This window comes from Triticum dicoccoides, chromosome 6B, assembly GCF_002162155.2.
Source record: "Triticum dicoccoides isolate Atlit2015 ecotype Zavitan chromosome 6B, WEW_v2.0, whole genome shotgun sequence".
NCBI lineage: Eukaryota > Viridiplantae > Streptophyta > Magnoliopsida > Poales > Poaceae > Triticum > Triticum dicoccoides.
In genome coordinates this window covers 707623456-707649557 of record NC_041391.1, presented here as the reverse complement: position 1 = coordinate 707649557, position 26102 = coordinate 707623456, and the positions used below count along the sequence as shown (strand labels likewise).

Sequence of the window (26102 nt, the reverse complement as noted above, 5' to 3'; positions counted from 1 at the left end):
TGTAGAAGCTGATGTAACTTGTATTTGTTTAGGCCTCCACACTTGTTTTGCTGGAACCATGGGCCGAGTGTCATTGAACAACTTATCCCTTTGCTTCTCGGCCTCCTGCTCTGCCATCTCTTGACTCCTTAACCTTTGTAGTTTCCTCTTCTGTGTCTTTGTTAGCCCTGGAGGACACCACTTTGGTCGAGTGTATTTAGCATCTCTCACCTTTACTTGGCTAGTGCTTGCTTCATGGTCATTAACCGAGTGCTTTGGCGTGATAGCAAGTATCGGCTCAGTCAAGTGGTTATGCACAGTTGGCTGTTGTATGGGGAATGTTTCGGTGCTCAAGATAAGTGAGTCGACATCCATTTTCTCCTTGCCTTTTCCCGACTCAACTGCTGCAACACTTGGTGACTTAACACGCCATTCTTTTCGATTTTCCAGATGCATGAAATTTCCACTCGGGCGCACCTTTTTACTCGGATGGAATCCACTCGGATGGATGTCACTCTGATGGAATCCACTCGGATGGAGCTCAGTCGGATGGAATCTACTTGGCCATATTTTCTCACTTGGATAGCTTCCACCTGGGAGCATTCTTACACTAGGATATTTTCCACTCGGTCGCATATTTTGACCAGCCGACTGATAGTCACCGATGTTCAGTCGGCCATTATATGAGTAATCAAGTCGATTCCACACAGATTGCCTCTGCTCTTCTGAAAACTGCGCCCTTGGTCCACTCGGTTTCACATACTGACTAAACATATCATTCGATGGTGACCTTGGTCGCTTCAAGTGTGATGGCCGGTTAGAGCTGGGACCAGTCGACTGGTTGGCGTACTTGGACAGCAACATATCAAAAGTTGGCTTGATCCGCTTGCGTTGCACTTTAGCTTCATTCCTCTTCCATTTGCCAACTTCTGGACTCTTGGGCTTGACAAATTTAACTCGAGTGTCCTGCTGCACCTGTGTTTGCCTCCCGAGTGTAGGATTCTTGATGGTGATCGATCACTTCCTTGCCATCGGGTTGCTTATCAAGCACAACATGTCTCCCCAAGACCTTGTCGCCCTCCTTGTCTTTCCTGGGCTCACCAACAATGACATTAGCTTTATTAGCAGATTCGGCTACCTCCGGCCGAATGAGCAGCTTCTTCCCTTCTAAATCCACGGTGTTCATTGGAAAGGGCTGTTTATCAACTTGCATCTCAGAAAAGTTCAATCGTCCGTCATTAATGGCCGATTGTATCTGTCGTCGAAAAACATTGCAATCGTTAGTAGCATGAGAAAAAGAATTATGATACTTGCAATAAGCACGCCGTTTTAGCTCTTCAAACGGTGGTAAAGTATGAGATATTCTAATAATCTTAGCTTGCAGCAAAGCATCAAATATTCTATCACACTTAGCAATGTTAAAAGTAAACTTCATCTCTTCATCACGATTCTTATGAATCGGTTTCAAATCATTGCAAGTAAAGGGTTTGGCCTTAGATGGCCAAACAAATTCAGTAGCAAAAACATCACCCTCATCGTCCGAGTGATCACTATCATATTCCACCATATTCATCTTTGGTCGATCGGCTTTGTATCTATGCACTTCTTTGAGATCTTTGCTTCGGCTTTCTTGAGCCAAAGCCCTTTGTAAGACTTGGTTAATATTTAAAAACTCATGGCCGTCTAGCTTTTCTCTAATGGGAGTTTTCAAACCACTTAGCACTAGGTCTGCCAAGTCTCTCTTGGTTATCACCAAACTAAAACATCGGTTTTTTGTTTCTCTGAATCTCTTGACGTAATCGGAAACCGATTCATCATGCTTTTGTTTAACCGATGTTAGATGTGACAACTTGAGTTCATTGTCACCGCTATAAAAGTGATCATGAAATTTTTGCTCTAGATGTGACCAAACCCGAATGGAACCATGTGGTAAAGAAGAAAACCATGAAAATGCAGTACTAGTTAATGATAAAGGAAATAAACGCACTTTCAACTCGTTTAGTGAGCCTGCCTCACCTAATTGTGCTAAGTACTGACTAACATGCTCCCATGTGGTTTTTGTGCCTTCTCCATTAAACTTAACAAAATCTGGAATTTTATATCCTGGAGGGCACTGGATGGCATCAAAGTACTCGGGGTACGGCTTTTGGTAAATCCGATTCCGAGGTAGCTCAACTCCAAAATTCTCTCGAAGCATCTTAGCCATCTCCTCTCTAAGATTAGCTAAACCATCATCCATAGTGGACGATGAAGCTTGTGGCAGTGGCATAGGAGGAGTAGGGTTACTAGCTGTAGGTAGGAATTGTGGCATGTATGTCGACCCATAATTTGGTAGTGGTCGAGTGGTTGTAACTGTAGGTAGGGTTTGGTTCGGCGTCACCACCGAACCTGGCATGCTCATAATAGGGTTGATGGGTGTAGTCACAATCTGATTTGTTTGGGTAGGATAATAAGCCATCGGCACGGGAGGCGCCGATGCAATAGGTAAAGCCAGATTAGGATTTTGCACACTAGCAGCTACACCATCATTACCACTAGACGATTGAGATGTATTCTTCTAAGCATTAGTATTTTTTATGAAAGTTTGATAGACTAGATTGTTACCATCAGCAATACGACTTTCAATCTCAGCCCACTGCTTAGGAGAAAAGGCAGTACTTACAGAGGGTTTAACCTGCTTGGCTTGCAAAGGAGGGAACTTGATTTCTTCAATCGGAGTGATGTTGCCTTGGCGATCCTTCTTGAACTTTGCAAGGAACTCCTGCAAGTCCTTCTCCTCGCGTGCCTTTTTGTACTCCTCATAGACTTGGCGATGATCGGCCCATATCTCATCAAGACTGGGCTTAATGATGTTATCGGCGTCTACCTCAGATGGCTTGGGAAGATCGGACATGGTGGATGATAATGATTGATCTTCGTTCCCCAGCGGAGTTGACAAAAAGTGTGTTGACACACGAACACGTCACGTGTACCCTCGACGCCGGGGGTGATGCACCGTAGCTCACGTCGAAGGAGACCCGACCAACAGCGCGATACGCAAGACAGTCGGCGAGTGCTTTTGCAGACCCGAAACCCCGCGCACCCGGGAGGGACCCCGTCAGGGATTGCGGCGGCTATGGGCTGCCCTAGGTCGATTCGCTCGCCCCTAGAGCCTCGGGATTTGCAGCTCTCAAACACGAAGAACAGTGAAGAACGAGAGAGAAAAACGGTGGAGAGATAAAAAGTAGACAGGAAAAAGTAGTATATTGATTTGTTCGATTGTGTGTTGCTTAATCGGCCATCGCCCCCAACATATATAAGAGGCGGCTGGACTTCCCGTACAAGTAAAGGATTCATCTAGGCTTTCCTTACAAGAAAAATTACATCAATTCGCGTCCTAGAGTCCTAGTTCTATTCCAACTCGGATTCAGTCTGAATCTGGCCCAACTTCTGTCTTCCTCCTTGTGCAGGCCGCCGAGCCTCCATATTATCTCCGATCAAGATGGCCTAAACATCAAACTTGTGCGCCTCGACGATACGAACAACTCTCATGTTGATCCCTTTTTCAAATAAGGCCATCTTGAATACTCTTCGAGGTCGTCTTTACCTTCCAGTCGGACTTGGTCTTGCGGTAGACTGAATTATCCGAGTCTTGTAGTGAATTTGCAGGCCATATACTATCTCTGATGACGATGACTCCAAAACCAAAGTTTACCGTCTTGATGATACGCACAACTTCTCTGTATTGAACACTTCTTCACCCAACGTCATCTTGATAAACTTTTGGGCAGATGTTCAGTTTCACTCGGATTCGAGCTCATCCATTCGGATATTAGAGTCTTTCACTCGGATGGTTCGACGAGACTTTTTCACTCGGATGTTTAGAATTTTCCACTCGGATGACTATATTTTCACTCGGAAGACAATCTTTCACTTGGACGATGACCACATTTTCAGTCGGAAAACAATCTCTTACTCGATCGATAAGTTTTCACTCGACCTTTTACTCGATCGGTAAGTTTTCACTCGACCTTTTACTCGATCGGTAGGTTTTTGACCTTTTACTCGATCGATAGGTTTTCACTCGACCTTTTAATCGATCGGTAGGTTTTCACTCGACCTTTTACTCGATCGGTAGGTTTTCACTCGGATGGTAAAATTTTCCACTCGGATTTCCCGACTGAAAAGATAGCCTGATCTTGATTTGCCTCTCCAGGTTGCATTCGACCTCGGATTGAGACGAATTTTATATAATAATTGATCGGCTCGACGAGACAAAACTTTTTCGTGTTGAAGGTTTTTCGATTCAATGCCGTCTTGAAGGCCGAATTGCTCGCGCGACACATCAGACAGGGCGTCTGGTACTTCGCGCCATATTTTCATTCAGCTTCGGCCTGCAGTGTATTGCCTCTAACTTTTGCATATGAACTCGGATTGAGATGATTTATATATCAAAATCGATTGCCTCGACGAGACGAAGACAATTCCTTTAGAATACTCCTTCATCTGAGGTCGTATTGAAAGCATGATCGGCCGAAAACCACTTAGAATGTTGAATTTGTCACTCGGAGTGCAACTTCGGCCACCGAGATAAGGTCGAACGGCAATAAATTAAACATCAAAGTTATTCCACTCGGCGACCTGAAACTTTGCATGCTGAAAACTCTTTCACTTGAGGCCATCTTACTTGCCTTTTGTACCTTGCCAAAATCCGATGTCAACACATTCAAAATAGGTGTACATGTTTGCATTATATACTTTGACGTTGAAAGTATAACCATGCTCGGTTTTCAGGTAAACTCTCTTTACCTCCATAGTTTCCATAGCACTGAAACATATCTTATCCAAGACAAATATTCTTGCATGGCAGGGGATGCACTAGTAGAATAGTGAAAATTAAAAATTATAAGTTGAAGCAAATGAAGCATATATAAGTCATGCTTAATTACGAAAAAGGACTTGTCGTTGTGACTTACTGTATCCACTTCGAAGGTCTCATCCAGCATGATGCTGAATCGCCTATCATCAACAAGGAAATTTCTGTCGCACAGGCCGCGCTGGTCTTCATAGTATTCGCACATAATGAAATCTTTTTCATCGTCAGACGACATTTCCTATGTTCATATAGTTGAAACATTTAACACTTACTACTTATATTAATTCAACTAATTCAACTACTTCTATTAATTCAACTAGTCCTATTAAATAAACTTGTTCTATTAATTTTCTTACTGAAATAAAGTAGCTAGTTCTATATAGTAATATTTTCTTACTAAAAATAAACTAGTTCTATTAATTCAACTAAGCATTTACTAAAAATAAACTAGTTATATTAATTCAACTAGTTCAAATAATCTCATATACCTAATTTTTTTACTAAAAATAAACTAGTTCTATTAATTTTCTTACTAAAAATAAACTAGTTATATTAATTCAACTAGTTCAAATCTCATATATATACCTAATTAATATCTAGCTAATTCATCTAGCTAACAATTGACATTAATATTTAACAACTTTTCTATTTAATTCATCTAACATTAACATTCTAACATTCTTATCTACGTAATTCATCTAACATTAATCTAAACAACAGAAAACAGAAAATAAGTAAAAAAAATATGTGTGTGTGTATGTGTATGTGTGTACGAGCGGGGGCGGCGGCATATGGGCGGCGGCGGGAGACGGTGAAGCGACGGGGACGGCGCGACGACGGGCGGCGGGCCGGGGGCGACGGCGTGATCGAGACGACGACGTAGTACGGGGCGGCGGCGCGAGATGGCGACGATGACGATGGGCGGCGGAGCCGGCGAGGGCGGCGCGCGATGGGCGATGGCGCGGCGGCAGCGGCGATGTAAGAAGTTGGAGAAGAAGTGGTGGTCGATGAAACTTAATTTTTCATAAGTGTCATATATATAGGAAGGGCCTTTAGTACCGGTTGGAGCCACAAACCGGTATTAAAGGCCAATTTTGGCCAGGTCAAGCGGCGGGAAACGGCCGCCTTTAGTACCGGTTCATTACCCCAACCGGTACCAAAGGCCCACCCATTAGTACCGGTTGGAGCCACCAACCGGGACTAATGGTTGTGCGCTACCACCCGCGGTGCACTATGTTTAGTCCCAACTCGCCGAGCGAAGGGCAGCCGCACTGGTTTATAAACCCAGCCGCGGCTGCTCCTTCGAACTCCTCTATGTAGCAGGCTTCTGGCCTAACTAGGGTGCGCTGCCCTGTGAGCCTGCCGGCCCTTCTGGGTCTGAATTTGCACACCCTAGGTTTGGCAGGCCCACTGGGCAGCGCCCCAACAATTTTTTATATAGTTTTTTTATTTTCTGCAATATTTATTTTCTTCTATTTATTTTTAAGTAATTTTTTATATAGTTTTTTCTTTTCTGCTTTATTTATTTTCTTCTATTTATTTCTGAGTACTTTTTTTGCTGTATTTAGTTTCTTTGTGAATATTTTTGCTTTAGCTCTCTAAACAAATTGGTAAATGATGACGTCGCTTTGAATGCTGCATACTCTCTACTCTTCGCACATGCTATGCAGGTGAAATGATGATACCATGCCAACTTTCAACATTTTCAGTGTTCATTTTGTAGTGATTTTTAATTTCACGGTCATTTAGCTCTCTAAACAAATCGGTAAATGACTGAAAAACAGCAAATGATGTCAGAACATGTTGGAAATTGATTAGTCGCTTCGAATGCTGCATAATGCCGGCTCAAAAAAAGTCTGGAGTTCAAATAACTTTTAAAAAAAGAAGTGCCCGTGTAACAGATGAGTTCTCGTCCGAAACCATGATACTCCGAAAGAGATTGTCCAGTTTGTACAGTGCGTCCAGTTTTTGCCGTGACACTCTCTACTCTTTCTCACATGCTATGCGGGTGAAATGATGATACCATGCCAAGTTTCAACATTTTCAGAGTTCATTTTGTAGTGATTTTCAATTTCACGGTCATTTAGCTCTCTAAACAAATCGGTAAATGACTGAAAAACAGCAAATGATGTCAGAACGTGTTGGAAATTGATGACGTCGCTTCGAATGTTGCATAATGCCGGCTCAAAAGAAGTCTAGAGTTCAATTAAATTTTAAAAATATGATGTGCCCGTGTAACAGATGAGTTCTCATTCGAAACCCTGATACTCCGAAAGAGATTGTCCAGTTTGTACACGAAGTGCGTCCAGTTTTGAAGTGAGTGGCGGCCGGCGGGGGAGGACCGGCGCGGGGGATTGAGGGGAGACCGAGTGAGTGGAGAGAGTGAGGGCGTAAACATGTAAAAATATACATCAAAAATATATTGATTATCAATGATCTTTTTGTGTACAATCTGAATTGTCAATATGAGTCCTCAATGGTTTAGAAACCGGTGAAGACTCATATTGAGTCCACAAATTATACACATAGAGTTCAATGAAGACCAAATGCTTGTGATAGTTTGAGAAGTAACATATTTAAGGTGGTAAAAATCTTGCTAGGGGAGCGAGGTGGGACTAAAAACAGCCTGCCACAACCTCTTTACTCTGGCCGGGCCACAGCATCTTTAGTACCGGTTCGTGGCATGAACCGGTACTAAAGGTTCGCACTGAACCGGTACTAAAGATCTCCTCCCACCTAGCCATTTGAACCGGCTCTAATGGTCACATTAGTGCCGGCTCAAATGCAAACCGGGACTAATGAGTCTCACATTTGACCCTTTTTCTACTAGTGCTTCTGGATCTTGATGCCGCCGCCCACGACCAGGACATGCCGATGGCGCGCCGCCGCTGCTACTTCACTCAAACCTTGGATCGGGAGAAGCCCCTCTGCAGACGGGAAGTCGTCGAACCTCGGCTCCGGAGAGCCTCCATCCTGCTCCGCCGACGCCATCGCATTGCCTCTTCATACAAAGGAACCTGCTCTTTATACACAGTGCCTCTGTTCAAATCAGCTAGTGTTGGAGCATCAGTTCTCATTACTGTAATATTAACCACATTTTTTTTCTTTACTAGCTAGCTCATCCAGCATCTCCTCCATCTTGTCATCATCTGTTAACTCTTCCATTCCTGATACCCCAACCCTTGGATATCTAACATAATGCATATAATCTCTACAAGAATAGCCTTCTAGCTCTACATGTGCAACTAGATTCCAGAAAGTTATGTCTGATAAATTTATATTTCTTTCCAAGTTATCTCTGTCAAAGAAATGAAATCTGGCTTCCCAGACTTCATCATTCAAACTACAATCAAAGTTATAGTCAAATATTCAGTAAACAGATAATTAAAAATTTATATTAAAAGTTCAGTTAACAGATTAGTTAAAAATGCAGTTAAAAGTGTTAAAAGATAAGTTAAATGTTGAATTACTATTTCAGCTAAAAGCTTCAGTAAAGTTAACACTTCAGCTTACTGAATATTCAGACAAAAGTTCAATTAACAGATAAGTTAACACTTCAATTTAATGAATATTCAGACAAAAGTTCAGTTAAATATTCAGACAAAAGTTCAGTTAAATATTCAGGAAAAATTTCAGTTAACATATATAAAGTTTTAGTTAACACATATTCAGTACATACTTATATATATACTCATATTTAGAGAAAGCATCATCCCTAAACCTAGAACCCTAACCCAAGAACACCATCCCTAGAACCCTAACCCTAGAAACCTAGAAACCTAACCCTAGAATCCCAATCGGGGAAGAAAAGGAGAAGGTATGCATTACTTACCAGACACCATCGAACGGGGATGCCCAGTTCTGGCTGCCCGTTGGATCTTCCTTCACCGCTCGGGCGAACGCAGTCGCCACCACGGATTCAACTGATGTTTGCTGCCGGGCCGTTGGGAGGAACCTGCGGCTGAGATGGATTTGAGCTACCACAGAACTCCGACGGATCTCCATCAGCGCCGCACCTAGCATCAGCAACACCTCCGTCACGGGATCTGGCCGTCGCCATGAGTGGGAGCACGGAGGAGGAAGAAAGAGAGTGGGCGAGAGAGAGAGAGAGAGTTGGTGCGGTCGGACACTCAGACCGCGTCGGTTTGACCAGCTGTTGGAAACGCCCTAGCGGCGCCGCCCGCTAGGCCGTGACACCACGTCACTAATTTTGGGTCCTATCTGTCGAAAATGCCCTCAGACGCTGCAAAATGAGCGATCGGTGTTATTTGCAAAAAGTTTACCGAATGCGCTGTGCTTTTCGCAAATGATTAGGGACCAGGTGGTTTTCTGCAGAGGAAGCCCGAAATGTGGTGGTTTTTTGCAATTAACTCCATAGCAAGATAAACTAGTTCTGTATCAATTTGATCTTGTCCATGAAGTCTGGAAATCATGATTGGGAAAAGCTTTAAATTGGACAGTGTTTTACAAGAGAACTCATGGACATACCTCATTGGTTCCATATTTAGAAGCGGTTGTTGATTCAAATTCATGAGAGCATGTGCTTAGTAGAGATGGCTTGCCGTGCAGCTTTCGTGTAGTGTAATGTAATAATACAGATACGTAATGCACATGTGTCTAGGTGTCTTGGATGTGATGTACTCTAGCTGTGTAGGCTTACACATGTACTCCGGTTTGAGAATTATCACCCTTGTGTTGTTACTGTTTGTTAACCAAAGAAGTTCAGACTTTAGAGTTCGCCCCTACAGCAAGCAAGCAGTTCCCTAAAAGGAATCGAGATTGTCACACAAGACAAGATACATGGCGACAAGATTCAACCATGACAGCGGGTCACCCTGCTTAAGGCGTCCCCCGAGAAAAATAGGGCCCATTAGTGTCATTGATCCTAACACTTAAAGAGCTTTGTACAAGATTGGTTTTAAAGATCTTTAGCCGGCCTCAAAACTTGACCCGTGGCCGTATGCATCTTTCTGATGCATAGGCCGGGGAAGCCCCCCTTTTCGAAAAAAAAGAAAAAAAAACTTGACCCGCGTCTCGCTCCTCGCGTCGCCCACGGGGGCGACCCGGTGGGGAAACCCTAGCCGCCGCTTCTCGCACCTCCTCCGCCTCTCTGCCTCCTCGCCGCCGTCCGCAGCGCTGCTGGGCGAAGCCTGGCCGGCTGGGCGGCGGCAGGGCTTCTCTCCATCCTTCTCGTCTTGGCTAGCGCGGGACTGCGGGCTCGAGAGGAGCACCGGGCGTACATGGGGTTCGGCGGCACGGCAGGTGGGTCTCCCGGCGGCGTCGTGCGCGGCGCGACGGTGGCGGCCTCCGTGTCGCGAGGTGGTAGCTGCATTGGGCATGCCCGGTGGTCGCGGCTGGATGCTATGGTTCTCATTTGAGGCGGTAGGCGGCTCCTCTCCTGCGATCCGAAGGCGACGGCTGGGGCGGCGACCCCAGGCCGTGCGGCGGTGGCCGAAGCACCATAGCCGGCGGAGCGGTGGCCCTGAGATGGATGGCGGCGGTGGTAGCGCCCCATCCAGCAGGGTGGGCTATTCTGGTCGGAGATGGTGACGGCGGTGACTGCGGATCCAACGCCCCGATCGGATCCGCCGTGGGGAGGCCCACTACCGACAGGCGGTGCGTGGAGGGGCCGGTGAGGAGTTGCCGGATCTCCGTCGGAGTGCCGATGGCGACGTACGTCTTCGTGGTGAGGTTCCGCTCGATTCCAGCCAGCCGCGAGATCGAGACGACGTGGCTTTCGGTGAAAATCGCGCCTGACTGCGGTCTTGGCGGACGATGGTGGCGTCTCGGACGTCGTTCCCTTCTCGAGGCATCGTCGTTGTAGGTCACGTCAACCTGATTGGGAAGTTCCGGGGGAAACCCTAGATCTGGGTCTACCAGATCCGACAATGATGGCGCCTTCGGTGTCGTTCCTCCTCCTGGGGGCATCATTTTGGATCATGTGCTGGTTGGAGGGGATAAGAGGAGGAGCGGTGTTTCATCTTGCCCATTGATGACGGCGGATCTCGGCGGCGTGGCACAGTGGAGACTCGGCGCCCGATGCGTGGAGAAGGACTCGTGCAGGAGGGTGACGCTTTCTGGCGTCGTGGTGGCGTCGGTGACAGCTTGATCGGGCAAGGTAGATGCAACAGTACAGCTCTGAAGATGGATTGATGGCAGGTGGTTGCGGCGGCCTCATACCTGGCAGGTGTCGTGGTTGAGGAGCACGCCGGACTGGTGGGTGCCCATACCAAGCAGGCATCCTCGTTGGGACCTCAGGTCTTAGATGTTAGGTTTGGCTGCGAGGTCTGTTTGGTATTAGGCCCAGACGATCAGCGCCCCTTCATCAACTGGATAGGAGTAGCAACAGATGTTGCATAGATGGTGGCTTTAGTCTTACTGTTGTATGACTTTGTAAGGTCTTGTGTCAATAATTAATAAAATGGCTGGGTCTTCCTTCTTTTCTAAAAAAAATAAAAAAAAACTTATTTCCAAAGCTTCTAGAGGACAACAATTCAAAAAGAAATTCCCAACTAACCCTACCATAGGCCTTTTTATAATTGAGTTTAAGGATAAGCCCTTCAGAGCCAGTCTTTTTAATCTCATGCATAACTTCATGGCCTATCACCACACTCTTGATGATAAAATGCAGTATGGTTGCGGAAATAAGCCTATTACTAATAGGTGAGAAACTATCAATCATAGCCTTGGTGAAAATTATAATAGCACAATTACTCAGACTAATGGGTCTACATTTCTTCATATCTTTAACATGAGGCTCCTTTGGAATAATAACAATTAAGGCAAAATTGATTCTATAGATATCCAGTTTACCTTTCTCAAAATCCCGGACCGAAGCCATGAAATCATTTTTATTAAATCCCCAAAAGTTTTGTAGAACAGAAAAAGAAAAACCATAAGGGCCAAGGGCCCCATGAGAATAAGAAAAAAAATGGTCCCCTTAATCTCTCCTTTGAAAAAAAACATCTTTTGGCAGCATTTCATTTTGAATATCAGCTACTAGTTTTTTTAAACATCACCTAATATATTAGTTAAATAACAAGTTATTACAATTGTTCGTTAGAGCATACGCCACGCATGGTGGAACATTATTCATAAGATGATCATCAGACCTATACCAAAACTAAATTTTACAATCTCAAGTGCCACATATTCATAAGATAAGTTACTAATTCATCTTCATTCCAAAGAAATCTCCGAGATGAATGTTCATTTTTTCTTCAAAACCAAGTAATTTTCTATAAAAGGAAGTGGCCACCTCAAGCATATCATTAGTAGTGAACTGACCGTCCTTCCCATTAAACATAGAGAGATGATTTTTCCTATGCCTATGATTGGCAAGGGCAAGAAAGTAAACATTATTTTTGTCCCCATATTTAATCCTACGATCTCTAGATCTTTGCCATAAGACACTTTCCACCTTATGCCAAATCTCTTCAATCTCCTTTTTTAACAACTTTCATCCTAGCCTTATTAGGATCATCTAGACGACGTTTTTCTTCAGAGAACAAATCCAAAATGTCATATTCCAGAATTAGGTATGTCTTCTTTTTCTTCAGAGTCGTCTGTAAATTAACACTCCACCCTCTAACTTTTTTCTAAGCAGCTAGCTTGGTTTTCGCCTGCCAAATAAGGCTGGATGATTAGGTATTTCTTTTACAATGATAGATACTCCATTAACCGAAAAGATTTCGACAAAAGGATGGATTTTATTGGTTCAAAATGGAGCATCAAAAGCATAAAGACACAAAGAACATACACCCGGCATCTGCATAGCTAGGATGCACACAACCAACACCAATAAATGCACACGAAATACATGTCGACAAATAGCAAAGTCATATAATACCAAAGCTATGCATAGGCGAGGAAAAAAACAAAGCGATTAGATCCACGATCGACAAACTACAACAATGAAAATATCCACACCAGCATATCATGACACCACACAGGCGACGAGGTTCTTTGATAGTAACACCTTCAGGAAGGATCAACGTTCGAGCTCCACCGTCACCGGATCCAACCATTCAAGGTCAGAATCTAGATTTTCATCGTGAAGAATCAGTCTGAGTATATCCAAGCAATGTCTTCAACAAGGTAACGACGTAAGAGTATCAACATTGCCATGTATAACTAATGCGGGTCAGACATAGGCTTTTACCCCGAAACTCGAGACCAACTTCACTTATGTATTGTCGCCTCCATTTTTCCGTGATTTCAGCAGCTATATGTGGTGTGGTACGCCACCATTGCACAACCATCCCTATGTTTAAGTCATCGTCAATAATTTGCATCTCCCCAATAAAGTCAACTACCATAGAGATCTTTCAACGACATTGGTAGAACCAGGGGTCCTACCGGACCTGCTCCGGAAGTTGTAGGGGAAGGACGGAGCGGGGTGCGGCGATGAGCGGGCGCGTCGGCGGCTGGGCGCCGTCGCGTCGGAGGGAGATGGCGGCGGCTAGGGTTCCGGCTCCTCTGGGAGACAGGCAACAGTAATAATAATATTCTTATTGCTTAATCTCAAAAGGAGTCTTACAACATATATTTATAACCTAGATAACTTGCATACGAATTAACCTAAGATAACTTGTGGGCTAAGATTGCCCGGTGGGCCTTCTACGGCCATAAGCCAGGCCGGTCATAACATTTCTCCCCGCCTGCACAAACAGCTCGTCCTCGAGCTGTAAGGTGGGGAAGCGCTTGCTGAACTCCTCGAGGTGATCAACCAGCGTCAAACACCTGCGCGTCAGCTGGGGCGTCCAGGTCAGCGGCGACGGCGTCCTCCGGAATGTAGTCTGCAACCTCCAGGTAGAAGAGTCGCGGACAGACGTGGCCGGACGTGTAAGGCTCGTCGCAGTTGAAGCACAACCCTTGGCGGCAATGCTCGAGTAGCTCGGCCGAGGTGAGCCGGCGGAACGGACGCGTCGCGGTCGCGGTGAGGGGTGCCGCGGAAGCCTAAGCAGGCCGACCCTGCGTGGAAACATCCGACCAAGGTAGCGACCCAGCAGCCCGGGACGATGATTCCTGTTGGATGGCCGCCGTGCGGTGCTCGAACGCGCGGGCGTAGTACATGGCCGTCTGAAGATCCTGGGGTCCCCGAAGCTCCACGTCCACGGGGTTGTGATCCGGAAGTCCACCGACGAAGAGGTCGACCCGTTGTTGCGCTGTCATGCCCGACGCATGGCATGCCAAGTCTTGGAAACGGTCGGCGAAGTCTGAACCGTGGAGGTGAAGGGAAGGCGGCCAAGCTCTGCCAGGCGGCTCCCGCGGATCGGTGGCCCAAAATGAAGGAGGCAGAGCTCGCCGAAGCGCTCCCAAGGGGGCATGCTGCCCTCGTCCTGCTCGAGGGCGTAGTACCATGTCTGTGCCGCGCCGCAGAGGTGGTAGGAGGCGAGCCAGGTACGCTCCGATGCGAGGGTGCGCTGCCCACGAAAGAACTGGTCATACTGGTTGAGCCAGTTGAGGGGGTCCTACGTGCCGTCATTAGTGGCGAAGTCAATTTTGGCGAACCGCGGCGGTGTCTAGGTCGGAGCGTCTTGTCAGACTGGCTCGGAGGTGCGAAGTAGCAAGGTGGGCGGCGCCTGGTCGGAGTACCCTGGGTAGGGGCCCGCGGAGCCGGATGGCCCGCCGAACTGCAGGGACGGAGTCGGCTGTTCCGGGGCTGTGGTGTAGACCGGTGGTGGAGAAGACCCGGCCGCCCAAGCTGGTAGTGGCGACGGGGAGGGCGGGAACCAGACCTGGTGTATCGGCAGGCCGGCTGGTGACGGCAGTCCGGAGCTGGGCAGAGGTGGCGCCTGGAGTTGCAGTGGCTGCTGTGGAGAGTGGGCGGACGCGGCGGTAGCCGCGGTGGCAGTAGGTGGCCCCTGCGGCAAGAGGGGAGTCGTGGCTGGGGGCGGATGCAGGTGCAGCAGTGGTGGTGGCAACCCGATGTGGTGCCCCGCCTGGAACGGCAGCAGTGGTGGCCCGCCAATTGCAGGCGCGCCCTGGGACGGCCACGGGAGCCAGAGCTGGGCCGCGGCTCGGGGCGGCTGTAGGTGCAGCAGTGACGGGGGGCCGCTGGTCTGTCCTGCCTGGAACGGCAGCAGGGGCGTCCCGCTCGGGCCAGACGCGTCCTGGATCGGCCAGTGCAGCGCCGAATGGCTGTAGGCGGGGATCGGCGCAGCCGGCGGCGGGGCGTAGGGCCCTGCCATATGCAGCTGGAGGCCCTGGACTACCGTCAGAAGATGCTGCAGCGCGGTGGTCATCTGCTCCGGCGTGAAGACGGTGGTCGGCGGTGGCGCGGGGGTGACTGGAGCCGGCGGCGTTGGAGCCCCCGCTGTGGCGCTCGGCCCTGCCAGCGTCTGAGCTCCGTTGGGGGGGGGGGGCAGCGAGGCGGTGGTGCCGGAGGGCAGGGGCGGCGTGGGTGATGGAGAAGACATGGTCGAACCCGAGTCTCTGGATACCAAATTGGTAGAACCAGGGGTCCTACCAGACCTGCTCCGGAGGTTGTAGGGGAAGGACGGAGCGGGGCGCGGTGATGAGCGGGCGCACCGGCGGCTGGGCGCCGTCGCGTCGGAGGGAGATGGCAGCGGTGGCTAGCGTTGGAGGCGGCTAGGGTTCCGGCTCCTCTGGGAGCCGGGCAACAGAAATAATAATATTCTTATTGCTTAATCTCCAAAAGAGTATTACAGCATATATTTATAACCTAGATAACTTGCATACAAATTAACTTAAGATAACTTGTGGGCTAAGATTGTCTGGTGGGCCTTCTACGGCCATAAGCCAGGCCAGTCATAACAGACATGTCCAGTCCCATCGGCCTTATTAGGGCCGACATGGCCGGAGCCGAAGCACGGAAGGTGGATTAACCGAAAAGATAGACCGATAATAGTAGGGAGTGTCTATTTAGCATTTGACTTTTTTTCAATTCGGTTAGGCAACATTCACATTTAGCACACGGAAGGCAGATAAACCGATAATAATAGTAATATCTTTTTCTTTTTGCAGGGCCTCATCTTTGCTTGGACGGTAACCTTAATTAGCTTTTGTATAGTATCTCCATTAATTTAAAGTTTCGTACTCGTGGCTGCCAGACGCCGCTTGCTTTTGGAAAAGAAGCAACCGGGAAGCATGGAAAACGGTCATGTCTCTGTGTGGACGGGAGCAAACGAAACGACCACTGTTTTACTCGCTGTCACAGGTGCTCGTTCCTCTTTTAGGGTGTGTTTGGTTGTAGTCACGGGCCGGAATGTCATGGGTCAAACCTGTTACTAGGCTTCATTCCAGCGTTTGGTACGCCAACCGGAACAGAACCCACTCGTCCCCGATCAGCGAATATTCGTCAAAGATGCGGAATGCGCTGAGACCTCCAAATCGACGGAATCACAGGGAACGAGCCCTCTCCTCTCCCGCAACCCTATCGCTCGTCTCCACAGCGCCGCTCGACCTCCTCCTTCCTCCGTGCGCCTCCAGCCCTCTCCCTCCCACTCAGGTGCGTCGCCGGACCTTTCCCTCCCTCTCTGCCGTGCCGCCGGCCCTCTCCCTCCCTCTCTGCTGCGTGGTCGGCCCTCTCCCTCGCTCCATCTCCTGCACAGCCCTCGCTCCATCTCCTGCACAGCGGGCCCTCTCCCTTGCTCCAGATCTTGCGTCGTCGGACCTCTCCCTCTATCCATCTCCTGCACCACGGACCTCTCCCTCGATCCAGCCTTCTCTTCCTTCGATCTATGTGGACGGCTTATTCATGTCATCCTCTCTCGATCTGCAGGGTACAAGGGGAAGAAGGAAGTAGGAGAGAACAAGGAGAAGAAGACAGCAGAGCGAAGCAAACCGTCCTCACCTCAAGGTACGAATCCCTCTTGGTCTCCCCTTGTATATGCTGCTGTCCAGCACATTTTTTGCTCAAATTGCTGTTGTCCAGTACATTATTTTGCCCAAACTGGTGCTGTCCATTACATATTTTTGTTCAAATTGCTTCTGTCCACTACATCTTTGCAATATATGGCGATTTGCAATATTTTTGATAGCATGCATCAATTGTAGATGGTCAAGAAGATGAATAAAAGAAAAAGGATGGTTAGGGGAGCCGCAGTTTTTGTCACACTTGCTGCAATAGCAGTCATTGTTCGAGCTTTAATAAGGAAGAGAAGACCACGTATTACATATGGCCCAATGCATGAAAGAGATCAGGTCAGATTTGATTATCCAGACCAAAAAATTTGGCAAAGCGATGTGTTGTGTAAAAACATGTTAAGGTTTGAAAGAGCTGCGTTCTTTCGCTTGTGTGGCATACTGAGAGATAGGGAGTTACTAGAAGACAGTCCACATCTTAGCGTGGAGCAACAATTAGCGATGTTTTTACATACAATTGGGCACAATGTTCGGAATAGGGTTATTTCAGCCAATTTTTGTAGATCATATGGCACAACCAGCATCTATTTTAGAAAGGCTTTTCATGCCATAGGCGAGCTTCGTAGTGATTACATAAGGCCACCATCATTGGAGACCCCTGCCAAAATTGCACAATTAGGCTTGTCATCTTGAAGAATTTAAGTGGAGCTCTATGGGATGAAGATACTTGCACAATTAGGCTTGCCGAAGAACACTATGCAGGTCATTGCATAGTAAGCTTCTAATGCTATGAAATGATATCATGCTATTTTCTGCCTACATTATGCTAATCACTTGCATATTTTTTGTAGGCACATAAAGCTGATGCCCCTTTCTTGAACACCCCAATTGAACACTATCATGCTATGGCAACCATCTTTGGGACAACCGCGGCTTCGGGGATGAATGCTAGGTCTGGGAATGATCTACTTTCTATTGATGTGGAAGATGAGGAGAATGGTGAGGTGAACACATCACCAAATGTTGCTGAGTCCTCTCACCCCAAAGGACCACCAAAAAAGAAGGCTAAGGTAGTGAAAGTTCTTGAAGATCCACTAGTTACCACTCTCAATTATGGGTTCAAACTTGTGGCTGATGCTCTTGTGAAGTCTGGGGATGATGATGATATACCCGCTGAACTTTGGGATGAGGTCTGCAAGTTGGGAGAATTTGATGAAGAGCACCTAGCCCACTACTATGCTCATCTTGTTGACAATCCAAAGATCGCAAAAGCCTTCATGACACTTTCCCAAACCAACAAATCTGTTTGGGTGAGTAGATATGTGAAGAAGAACTTCTAAATTCGATATGGTTGTATGGTTGTCAAGTATGTGAACTTGACATATATGGATGTAGTGCCATTTGGTTGCTTTTGGATATTTGGTATGTGAACAACATGTATGGCCGTAGTGCACTTTGCTTTGGATATTTGTATGCGAACAAGACATGTGTATTGGCTGATTGCTTTTGGATGTGGCAAATGAACTTCCTACCCGATTCCTACTTAATGATATTGTTGCTGAAAATTGTGTTATATGTCAATATATATGTTGTTGTGTTGTTTTTCTTCAAAATACAAACGAAATGCTGCTGAAATTTTGAATTTTTATTATTCCATTTTTCATTCCATGATTCCCAACCAAACACTGAAACGGAACCATCTTGTTTCACTTTTTTGCTCGTACCAAACACAGGAACGGAACCGTTCCTCAGGAGTGAAATCATTCCATTCCATGACAGTTGGTTCTTCAACCAAACAAACCCTTACCTTACCCTTCTCACTTTACTTTCTCCTTTCTTACCAGACGTCCAGGTTCACGGCCACGGGGTTAAAAGTAAAGAGTAAAACAGTGGACGAGGTGATCGGCTCCACACGTAGTGAAAACGGAGCTCTTCCAAGTTGGCCCCACGGCCGCTGCTGCTCTCTCCCGGTGGGAGATCTGTCGATGCACCTGGCGTATGGTACTAGTCGAAGCTCTGCTCCGTCCGGCCTGGCATGGCCGCGGATCACCTGCGCCTGGTCCATCCAAGCCGTGGCTACGCCTCCCTCTTCTCTCTCCCTCCCTCTACCTCTACGAGAGGAGAGGAGACAGGAGAGAATGCGGCATCGCTGTCCCGTCCCACCGGGCTTTAAACCTGTCGGCTCGTCACCTTTTCCCTTTCTCTCTCTCTCATCAATCGAGTTGGGCCAAGCAAGATGCCGACTCATCTTGTATACTACAGTGTTATTCAATTATTGGCCTCCAAATTGCCTAGTATTAAATTGGCCGAAGATGCATTCCGATAGGTCACCTTCTCTCTCTCTCAATCAGAAGAAGAAAAGATCTTTGAAGAGGCAGACGACGCCGACGCACGCGGAGACCAGAGCCAACCTTCTCTCTCTCTCACTCACTCACTCAAAGGAAGGAACAACCAAGCAACTGTTGAAAGCTGGATCGGATCCTCGGAATCGTTCCCGTGTGCAGATCTAGGAGAGGAGAGCAAGCTCCGTCAAGCTCGTCATCCAGCTTCACAAGGGAGAAGGGCATCTCCAGGTTGAGGTTAGTTCCAGGCTTCAAGCCTGCCAGATCTTGCTACCTAGCTAGCTAGCTTGAGTTGCCATCTCCTGATGCGGCACCACGATTAAGCGTTTATCATAGAGCTTGTTCCACCTTTTACCTCCTCTTCTCCGATGAAGAGAGCTTGTGGTGAGCAGATCTGGCTAGCAACGAGCATCTGTAACTATGCTATCCTAGCTGAGCTTAATTACATCTTGTCTTTAGCTACGCAAGTAGAGCGGCTGACAACAAAATCAATTCTTAAATTACGGCCGGCGATGTAACTATGCTATCCTAGCTTAGCTAAGGTATAAGCCGAGACAGAGTACCATCATCCAGTCTAGCTACTCTGTTTTCGCCTTCATATACACAAAACTGACTGAGAAAAACGTACGTGTCTCAGGTAGCACCACTGGCAACCATGGAGGCGGCTCTGGTGAGTGCAGCGACGGGAGCCTTGAAACCCGTTCTGGCAAAGCTGGGTGCTCTGGCAGGCGATGAGTACAAGCGGTTCAAGGGTGTGCGTGCTGATATGAAGTCGCTCACCCGTGAACTCACTGCCATGGATGCATTTCTTCTCAAGATGTCAGAGGAGGAGGATCCTGATGTTCAGGATAAGGTGTGGATGAATGAGGTGCGCGAGCTCTCCTATGACATGGAGGACTCCATCGATGACTTCATGCAAAGTGTCAATGATGGAGATACAAAGCCAGATGGATTTTTAGAGAAGATGAAGAATTCATTGGGGAAGTTGGGGAAGATGAAGGCTCGTCGCCGGATCGGCAATGAGATCGAAGATCTGAAGAAGCAGATGATCGAGGTGGCTGAGAGGAATGCAAGGTACAAGGCCCGTGAGGCATTCTCCAAGGCCAAGAATGCAACCGTTGATCCTAGAGCTCTTGCTATCTTTAAGCATGCCTCCGAGCTTGTCGGAATTGATGAACCCAAGGCTGAGGTAATTAAACTGTTGACTGAAGGTGTGTCAACACAAGAGCAAGTGAAGCTGGTCTCTATTGTGGGATCTGGTGGGATGGGCAAGACAACTCTTGCAAATCAAGTGTATCAAGACCTCAAAGGAGAATTCAAATGTCGGTCCTTCTTATCCGTGTCAAGAAACCCAGACATGATGAATATCATGAGAACTATTTTTAGTGAAGTTAGTGGGAAAGATTATGCTAACACTGAAGCAGGGAGTATACAACAACTCATTAGCAAGATCGTCGATTTCCTCGCAGACAAAAGGTACAATTTCTTTTCCAACTTATCATTCTCAAATATAAAATAATAAAGTTCCATGTGGTTCTTTTGTTCATTGTTTTCATAAATTGCTAGAAAAATTGGTCAAATATTTTGTAGTGAAGTTCATTTTCCTGCTAAGTAAATCAAAAATAAATGGAGAGGGAGAGTACCCGAAAACATATATCTTATGAATGTCCATGCATGATTTATGTTTTTTTAGAATAGTTATGAACTTATGTAGCTTTTCTTAATTTTAAATCTCAGGATGGTTAGATCCACACCAAGGCAGACTTTTTAAAATTTCATCACCATCTGATCAACATCCCTTCTAGACCAGTCAAGTGTGTATATTCATCCTTTTGTTCAGCCACCCTTTCCTCTTTTCTATGATAATGACTCATGTTTAACCTATTGTGTATCGCCAACTCTCCATATAATCTTGCAAACTAATTAGCATATACTCCCTCCATTCGGAAATACTTGTCGTGGTTTAGGAAAACCACGACAAGTATTTCGGAACGTAGGGAGTACTGATATATACAAAGGAACTAAGTGTACAACGTATGCAAGTTTAACACTTGTGTCAGCTTTCTTACAGGAGTAGACATTTATGCTGCTATTGTGAACTTGTTTATAGTTTTATGTATTTGTTTATCTTGTTGTATAATATTTATATCAATATCACAGTGATATCAACCATGTATCATGTAGGTATTTTGTTGTTATTGACGATATATGGGACGTGGATACATGGCATGTTATTAAGCTTGCATTTCCCATGACTAGTTCTGGAAGTATCATAATCACCACTACCCGTATAAATGAAGTTGCTGAATCATGCCGTTCAACACCATTCAGTGGGGATATTTATTGCATCAAGCCTCTTAAAATGGTGCACTCTAGGCACTTATTTTACACAAGACTATTCAATGCCCAAGAAAATTGTCCCTCATACCTTAAAACAGTTTCTGAGCATATTTTGAAAAAATGTGCTGGGTTGCCTTTGGCAATCATTGCTATATCCGGTTTGTTGGCTAATATTGAAAGGACAGAAGGTCCATGGAAACAAGTTGAAGATTCGATTGGTAGAGCACTTGAAAGAAATCCCAGTGTTGAAGGAATGATGAAGATACTATCACTTAGTTACTTTGAACTGCCTGCTCATCTGAAATCGTGTCTCTTATGTTTGAGTATATTCCCTGAAGATTCTATTATTAAGAAAAAAGTTTTGATAAATAGGTGGATTGCTGAAAGATTAATTCATACAGAATCCGGATATAGTACTTCATATGAGTTTGGGGAGAGGTGTTTTAATGAGCTAATAAACAGGAGTTTGATCCAACCTTGGCAAACCGATACGCGTGGAATTGTAAAGAGTTGTCGACTTCATGACACAATTCTTGATTTCATCATATCCAGATCCATCGAAGAAAACTTTGTTACTTTGGTGGGTGTTCCTAGTTTATCAGTTGGGACACACAACAAAGTTCGTCGGCTCTCCCTGCAAGCCAGCAAGCAAAAAGAACTGATAGTGCCAAGAGGCTTGGTGTTGTCTCATGTCCGATCACTTGATGTGTTTGGGGAATCTGTGAAAATTCCTTCTATGGATAAGTTCAGGCATTTGCGTTTTCTGGAATTTGAAGATTTCAAACAACTGGAGAACCATCATCTTGAAAATATAGATAAACTGTTTCAGCTGAGGTACCTGAGCCTCCCAGGGGCGAAGAAAGTAAGCAAGCTTCCAGAACAAATCGGACGCCTATGGTGCCTAGAGATACTGAATTTAAGAGGCACCAATGTTCGTGAGTTACCAGCATCTATTGTCAATCTCAAGAGACTGGTGCACCTATTAGTAAGCTATAATGTTACACTTCCTTGTGGAATTTCCAAGCTGCAAGCACTGGAGAAATTGAAGGTTGTCACTGTCTGTAGCCAGTCATTTAACTTCCTGCAAGAATTTGAGCAGCAGCAGAGTCTGAAGGTATTGGCCCTTGATTTTGAGTATTTCCTTGATTTTGAGGGTTTTAGTTCTGCTGACCAAGTGAACGCTGAAAATAAGTCCAAGAAAACTATTATTGTTGCTTCCCTTAAAAACCTAGGGAACCTTCTCTCTCTAACTGTTTGTGACGGCCCTGAATTTGTAAGGGAGTCTTTGTGCCCTATGCCACTTAGGCTCCAGGAGCTGAAAATCTTCCGTTCTAATATTCTTCATGTTCCAAATTGGGTGGGCTCCCTTGTCAACCTCCAGGAGTTACGCCTTGATCTGGTCAGAGTTGAGCAGAAAGATTTCTATATCCTTGGAGGCTTACCTGTTCTGCGTTGTCTGATTCTGAGAATTGATGGAGCGGAAATTAGAAATACCTCATTAACAGAAGAGCCTGAAGTTATAAGGGTCATAGTCTGTGGTGAAGTTGGATTCCCATGCTTGAGGATATTTATTTTTGATAGTCAGTGTGCTGTGATGAATTTGACCTTTGCGGCTGGAGCCATGCCCTTGGTAGATGACCTCTTGATAGTATTTAACGCAGAAGAAACTGGGTCTCCCGGTACCAGCGGTGATTTTGATCTCGGAATAGAAAATCTTCCCAGCCTCATTAAAATCAGATGTATATTATGGGGTAACAGGAACAATAGAAGCAGAGCTGAGGCTGCAGAAGCTGCCATTCGGGAAGCGGCCAACGCACATCCGAACCGCCCTACTCTATACTTGGTCTGATAATGCGTTGCCGGAATCGAGGTACTAACCTTTTCTCCCGTCAAAGGCCATGTACCTCAATTCACAAGATTTATGCTTGTCTGCCTTTTTCAGCTCAGGGAACAATTCCAATTAGGCTGCAACTCCAAATGTTCATCATCTGCATTTCTTCGATCGAACAATTCATCTCTGCTGGTAAGTACTTAGTCAAACATACATCTTTATTCTGGTTATCGCCTGTATACTGTACTCTCACCATCGCCATCTAGAGAACTGTGTGCTGCACTTGCACCCTTCAGATACAGATATTACTACATACAGTTTTTTAAACTAATAATGCGAAAACATAAAAAGACCTGTTGCTGGAGGAGGGTTAGGTCTCGCGTGTCCGCCCTCCCACTCGTCCACGCCGCAACCCCGCGGTGGCCGGGCGGGCCTCTTCTTCCCCGGCCCCCCTCGACTCCGCCCTTCTCCGCCACCCGCGCGGGCCGCCGGGCGAAGCCTGGTTGGCCTGGGTGGCGGCGGGGGCTCTCTCCTCCCCGTCTGTCTCCGGCGGCGCGGGGTGCTGCGGATCCAGCGGGGCGCGGCGGCGGGGCTGCGGGTTGCGACGCTGGTGGCGTGGGTGCTCGTCGGTGCCGCCGCGGCTGTGTGGTGGAGGCGGAGCTTCGTCCTTCGGGCGGTTCGTGCGGGGCGGTCCCAGTCTGATCCTGCCGGATCTGGCGTTGGCGGCTCGTCCGGCGGCGAGGGCTGTGGCCAGCAGGGCATGGAGGCGTGGCGGCGGTTGGTGCGCGTCCAAGCGGGCGGTGGGCGGCTGGCTTGCTTGCTCGGCCATGTGACGGCGCGGGCCGTGAGCGGCTTGGGCCGCGGGCGGCCGCCTTGCATTGGTAGGTGGTGGCGGCGGCGCGGTGGTGGCCTGCCATGATCATCTCCTCCTCGAGGTGGTGGCTCATGGCGGTGGTCCGGGTCGTTCACGGCGGCGGCTGGACTTATCCGGCGTCGGCATGTCGGTGTGTGGCCTGTGTGGACCTCTGACCCTTCTCTTCGGGCGTCCGTCCGCTATCTTTGTCGACGGTTGGCCCTCCCCCAGCGACGGTCCATCACTCGTCTCGCACCCAGCAGCAGGACCGAGCTCGTCTCGCGCCGGCAGCAGGACCGAGCTCGTCTTGCACCCGGCAGCAGGACCATGCTCGTCTCGCGCCAGGCAGCAGGACCAAGCTCGTCTCGCGCCCGGTGCCGAGGACGGGGTGATGGAGGCCAGCCTTGGCCAGCCTTTTGGGTCTCGGCACTGGGGGCAGTCCGCGGGTGCGAAAGGCGGGTCCTTTCCGCTCATGTCTTTGGTCGGGGTAGCGGCTGATCTCGTGTGAGGAGGTGTCAAGGTCTTGGATGTCGGGGTGGCGGCCATGATGGTGGCTTCGCGGGGCTCTTAAGCAGAGCCCGTGGCTTGGTGCTGCCCAGTTGCCATGGCCGTGTGGGAGGTGTGGTAGCCGGGGTTTGGCGTTCGTCGGCGGTGAATGGTGGCCGGGGTGAAAACCTGCTCTTTCTTCGGATGGACCGGCGGCGGCGGACTCGTTCCCTTCTTGAAGGCGTCGTCGCGGCTCTCATTGCCCTTCATGTTGCTCCGGGGGAAACTCTGATCCTCGGATCGGGCGGCAGCGGCGCTCTGGTGTCGTCCCCTTCATGAAGGCGCCGTCTTGGAGCCCACGGTTCGTCATATGTGGTTTCACCTCTTCGCGTAGTGCTAGGGATGGTGTTACTGCGTTCAGCGCCTATGCGCCTTTGCGTTCAGCGCAAACAGAGGAACACACATAAGCTTCAGGCAACTTCTTTTCATTCTTTTTCCGACTGAGTACTGGCTACACACACAACTTTCTTATTATCCAAAAAAGGTTTCTCCCACTTTGTATTCCAAAGCAACCAACACCGAGTACAGAAATCGGTGTGGCAAGCAGGACAACACACCAAAAAAAAAGAAGAAACAAATGCCAACCACGGCAGCTCGGCAAAGCGCGGATGACCCGCCACCACGGCGCCCACCGGATACAGACCACCACAGACCGAGGCTCCGAACCGCCGCGTACCAAGCAGCACCTCCAAGAAGGGATGCGACACCGACGACGTTGCTGTCCGGACGAGTCCTCGGGTTTCCCCCGGCACGCGGAGGGAGGTGGGTCGTGGATACCACCGACACCCTCCAGGAAAGAATGGTGGCACCCGCAGGTGTCACCGCGTCGGGGCCGAAGCCGGCAGGGATTTCTCCCGCATTCCAACCCTAACCGCCCAACCGAACGGAACCGACCTGCCAAACCGACGCCCACCACCATGCGCCAACGCAGTAGCGCCGCCACCCACGCCGCCTCGCTACGAACACCACCACGAGGCCAAGAGAACCGAAGAGAAGCTCACCACGACGGGAGCAGGAACACCGACGCCGAGCGGGAGGGAACCACCTCCACTGCCGTCGTGCCGGAGGCCCGCCCCTCCGGCACCGTCACGGTAGCCGTCCGGACGCGGCAACGAGGCATGCCGGGCCACCCCTGGCCCAGCCAAGCCCCACCGGCCGCGATGCAGCAGGCCGGCGTCGACGCGCCGGCACCTAACCACTCGTCGCGTCTCCCCCGCCTCCCAGAAGCCACGCCGGAGATCATCCCCGCCGCCGGACCGCCCAGGCCCAGATGGGGCCCGATGGGCCCGGATCTGGGCCGAGCGGACGACGTCAGATCCCGCCCCGCTGCCAATGGCGACGCCGCTGCCCAGCTGCTCGCCTGCATGCGCCACGGAACCCTGCCGCCACGCCAGACCGCTACCGCCTAAAAGCACCCCCCGGAGCAGCTCCGCCCGCGCCGGAGAGCGACGGGAGGGGAAGGGCCAGGAGGCCGCCGCCACCAGCAGCCCCAGGGCCAAGCCGGCCGCGGGCAGCGGAAGGGAGGAT

At 48.3% G+C, this 26102-nt stretch overlaps 1 long non-coding RNA gene and 1 pseudogene across 1 annotated transcript; both read left to right on the top strand.

Annotated features, from left to right (window-relative positions):
- The first annotated feature begins 16090 nt into the window (after window positions 1–16090).
- On the top strand, window positions 16091–17529 carry LOC119320310. The gene is made up of 4 exons (XR_005154906.1): window positions 16091–16307; window positions 16581–16658; window positions 16856–17002; window positions 17515–17529. It is a non-coding gene; the product is annotated as an uncharacterized LOC119320310 (long non-coding RNA).
- Window positions 17530–19010: 1481 nt separating this feature from the next.
- Window positions 19011–22976, top strand: LOC119324964 (annotated as a pseudogene).
- Window positions 22977–26102: the final 3126 nt, after the last annotated feature.